We start from the raw sequence: 4,883 nt of genomic DNA, 5'->3' as shown, positions 1-4,883 counted from the left end.
CAACCTGCAAATTTTTTTAGGAAAATTATTCTAATACTCTTTTTTCCATTTCTAATACTCTTTTTAGGCCCACATATGCTGGTTTCCAATACTCTTTTTTCCTTCTTTTCGTGTTCAAGGAAAAAAAATCGAGTGCTGGAGTGAATCATCTAATTCAGGGACGAAACACAAATCAGATTGTGCTTATGCCGCTACCTCCTACGTCTACAACAGTACAATTTCAGGTCTGTATATATGGACCAACCTGTTATTTGTACCATGTCACTGATTCATATTGGTTGTTAGAATTTAGTTGCTTGTCAAATGTTCATTGTATTAAGAAGTATGATGTAGCGTCTGTATCCAATGCAACTTGGCTATAGTTTATCCAAAGTAGATGTCTATTACTCTGGTTGATTTGAGACGGTGATATGGTTTTGGGGGTCCATGTGCACCTGAGCTTAGCTACTTTCTCTATTTTTCTTGTTCTGGGAACTCCGTGTACACTGTATAAAATTAGTCTACAACATAATCAAATTAACCATCTCATAGCTGCACAATTTTCTTACCGGTCTTGGTAATAGGGGCCCACGAGGTACTTCTGTAAAGTACATACAAAGATGTACTATATATGTGCAAAGTATCAATTCAGTACACCGAATCCTATGACTTGTACCTCTAATTGAGGAGGGGGGAATGTCAAAGCAGTTAAAATAATCCTAAACAATCTGGAAACATATAGCTTTGAATAGACATATATTATTTTGCTGAAGAGTTCAGTCCATGCATGTTTTGCCATCTAATTTTGTGTTTTGGGTTGTATGTCATTGATACTTTTAAGTCCTATGATGATTATAAAAACACCTCGCCCTGCTATTTTGTTATATTAGATGCTCTCCTGCTTTGGCTAAATCAGATAGAGGCTTTAAGCATATTCAATTTAGATAATGACAGTCTTAAGTTGGATAAATGAAATAACAAGAGTCCAGACTAATGTGGAACAATTGGTCAAAATATAAAAGTTTGGTTCCTATCAGTTTAGTTAGTGGCCTATATGAATCTTATTTGGACCACAATATTTTTGTACGGTTATTGATTTGCTAGCGTATATTCTAAACTTAATTTTGTTAGCTCCTATCTGGTGTTCTTTCTTATAATATCTTTTTATACGTCGCAAGCTTACTCTATCACGAGAGTTTCTCCATGTTTATGAAGAAAAGATTTTCGTTCAGAGCACCTTCGGTATAAGAATTTGTTTTATAATTCTTGTTGGTCAGTCACAAAGCATTAATTTTGGTTTGCTTTATAATTTTTTCAGGAGTAATGGGAAATTATGAGCTCCTACTTGTTTTTATGCCAGCTCTATGTCGTAGTTAGCTGCGACCCTCTTCCCCGCGTGTTCGTGATAATCAGTTAACTTCCAGAGGGAATTGTGATTGTGATTAGTATCTTTAAGATCGACGGGGAACTCTTGATCAACATTTTGTGAGCAGACTAAGAAGTGACCTAATATTGGTATGCAGATCACAGTCATGCCAATTTCAGTATTGTCTATATTGATCACGGTGAAACTACATCTGCTATTCTAGATTCAAGTTGAGTCTTGACCTCTACATATATGTACTTGCTTTTCCTCTCCATAGGTTTCTAGCACTCTGAATGTATCCTATTGGCACATAATTACATCAATTTTCCTTGCAAATCAACTTAGAAATCCATTGCCCCCTGTACAAAATCAACTTTGAATGGATCATGGCCACGCATAACTTCAGTTTTGGCTGGGTTTTGGAACTGACAAACATCCGTTGTATATGTGTATTCAGGTTAAGAAAAGATATGGTATTCAAACTATTCTGATTTCTCTATTAAATCGAAGATGACAATGACATCGACGAAGGTCTGTATGCTCCTGTTGTCAAGTCTGCTTGATTTTCTTCTTCTAATTTTAGCTAGCTCTGCCTGGTGAAAGCATTCTTCCATGCTAAGTAGCCAGTCATTTTGCATTTAGTTTTGTCGTAATATTAATTCAGGTTCTACAGTTTGCTAGGTCATGTTTTTTATTTACTTAAGTTCCCATCTAATTGACTGAATTAGTCACGTATGGGAGAGCAGTCTGAAAGTTATAATAGGGTATGCAATAATAGTGTGATTTATGTTGCTGGAAGTACTGCCAATGCTTTTGTCATTTTTCAGGTTTGCTCTCGGTTCTGTTGGCAAGGGATCTTTGGTCATGCATCCATTGTAGAATGGCAATAGTTGAGCATCAAGGGACAACCGAAATTACTATGATGATATTTCAGGTAGTAATTACTCGAACATAAACTTTTCCCGTTCTTCTTTTTTTCTCCTTTATTTTGGTATGATGATGTGTTGATGCCCCCTGTCATGTAATTATTCCAAGATAGCCTGACTGTAATATTTCTGGGAGAAATATTATTATGAATAGAGAAAGCTTTATTTCAGGCATCTTAATATTTCATATCGTCCTAATATTACAGTCAGGCTATCTTGGATGAAAGACATAGTTCGTGTGAATCATGACCTTCTATGCAATATTTCTTTCTGTGTAATCATTCATGTGTGTATATGTGGGTATGTTTGTTGGTATCTACTCACTATATTATATACCGTGTTATTCAGACATCCCGGGCCCTGTGGGGAGATCAGAGGCTGGCAGTGCATGCAACAGGGCATGTTAATCAGGCAAATTATCATTCAAAGACTGGGTCTATGATGCTTGGGGCGAAGGTCCTATTTCTCTCATTCCTCCCTTCCAACCCTCAACATTCTGGATCATGGATGTAAGCTGTGCACAATCACATTTTTTTGGTAAATGCATATGAGCAATGAACTTGGGAGCATTTTTATTCTGGTGTTAGTTTGCTTGATCTAAATATATGATGTATTGATCTGTACGCTGATGAACAATTTGGCTGATGCATATTGTTCCTTAGCTGATCCGTCTGACCACTACAGTTATGTGGCTTGATTGGCTTTGTGACTTGATTACATATTGTGGTTCGACCAGATTGGCTTGTGAGATGCGATATTATGCAGGGTAGTCCTATTTTTATTTCAAAATCTCAGTATTTTTTTACAATGGAAAGCACAACTTAGGCACGCTTCACTTCTTTGCCAACCTGTTCCCAGAATCTTTATTTTAGGTCCTTCCTGCATCAGATCTTTTTTATCTTTAGGCTGAATGATAGAGTGGAGATGTTAAACTCCTTCATGCTTAGAACATGGTGATAAGGAGAACATCTTTTTTTAGTTATGATTTATTTGAGATGTTTAAACAATGATTGCTACTTTCAAATAGATTTGATATGGTTCTCTGAAATTTCATTCATTTCATGTGCGTTCAGGTATATATACTAGAAGTTATTATGGCTCACTTACATTTATATCACGTCGACACAGCGGACCAGCTGGTTAGAATTCTGTATATTTTTCTTCACCTCGTGAGAGGCACATCTTTCAACCAAGAATGTCATCAGCGACTATCCTGAGGACATGGTCAGAATACAATCTCAACACTTGCATTTTCATCTCCTTCTACCTTTTTTGTGTTTGAGGTGTTAGAAATTGTGGGAAACAGTTCTGGATTGTGTGTGTATGGTAGTTTGCAAGTGAATTTGCGACTATTTTGGATATTGTCCCCAATTGAGGTTAATTTGAAATTGTGGATGCACACATGGTTTGTGTTCTTTATCATGGGGTATCTGTTCTTTTGCACATAGGTAGAAAGTGCTTGGTGGGTTTTTTTCTTTTAGTTCAATTGGCATGGCCTACTGATGTGTGTGCTGGTCCTGCATGTCCTGTGTCATGCCAGTGGCGTCAGTTTGTGAGGATTGTTTGATAGAACATGCTCGTCATAGTGTGTTGTCAGGAAGGTGTGGATGCAATAAGACATGTGCCCTTTAGTTTAGTCTCGTTTTTTCTGGTACATTTGAATTAGTCTATTAGTCTGTGTCCATGTATTCTTTTGTTTTTGGTTGGCACTTTCAGGTTTGTTTGCCGAGAGACAGAGAGTTGTTTGTCCATTCACACATGATAAACAGAGGGTTGGATTTTTTTGTATTGGATTGATGCTTGTGAAAGAGTGTGGAAAGGATAGGATGTTTATTGGGTTCTTTTGTTGGATTTGGTCTCCCTATGGTGCCACTATTGGTCTGGTTTGGTTAATCCTTGCTTATTCATTTATCTTAGGGATTGGATCGCTCACATGGTTTGTTAGGAAGTAAATGGAGGTTGTACACCTATTGTGGTTGCAGTTCTGTTAATCAAAGTGCTGTTTAGCGGGGTTTTTGTCTGGTGCTAACTTTTTGGTAGGAATTTCACTTCTGCCCTGAAAAAGCAACCTGCAAATGTCCAACTGATAATAGTTCCAATGTGCATTTTCTTTCTCAGACCATGAAACCTCTTACAACAGCGACAATGTGAGAGATAATCGTAAAAATAAACAGAAATACCGGGTGAATCATGTATGTTCATACTATGGCAGTTATCTTCAGTCAGTGAGCGAGAATGGGCCTGAGCTGCAATCCTCGCTTTTCTCTATTCCTTTTGTGAAATTTCATTCATGGTGAAAATGTTCTCTCTTAATACTGTTGTTGCATCACCGTCTGAGATAAGTTACTCCCGTTGTACATACGCATCCATCCTTTTCCTGCTCAAGTATCAAGTGGATGATATGTTGCTCTCACCTACATCATCTTTTCTTGCAGGCACCTTCTTCTTTCAGCTGCAATATTTATTTGGATCTCTCGGTTGTGAAGTGCCATCTTTTCTATTTATACTCTGCAGGCACAATGTTACAGATTTATTTTCAATCTCAATATGCCATCTATCCGAATTTTGTAGTGCCTAATATCATGAGCTAATGCTAATATTATTTATAGAGC

General features: G+C 37.2%; 1 long non-coding RNA gene across 1 annotated transcript; it reads left to right on the top strand.

Moving 5' to 3' along the window:
• The first annotated feature begins 80 nt into the window (after positions 1 to 80).
• LOC125523274 lies at positions 81 to 2,988 on the top strand. The gene is made up of 3 exons (XR_007290156.1): positions 81 to 224; positions 2,173 to 2,279; positions 2,620 to 2,988. It is a non-coding gene; the product is annotated as an uncharacterized LOC125523274 (long non-coding RNA).
• The last annotated feature ends 1,895 nt before the right edge of the window (positions 2,989 to 4,883 follow it).

The sequence above is a fragment of the Triticum urartu genome, chromosome 7, assembly GCF_003073215.2.
Source record: "Triticum urartu cultivar G1812 chromosome 7, Tu2.1, whole genome shotgun sequence".
Taxonomy (NCBI): Eukaryota; Viridiplantae; Streptophyta; class Magnoliopsida; order Poales; family Poaceae; genus Triticum; species Triticum urartu.
Note: the sequence above shows the minus strand (reverse complement) of the source record. Positions and strands in the feature narration are given on the sequence as shown.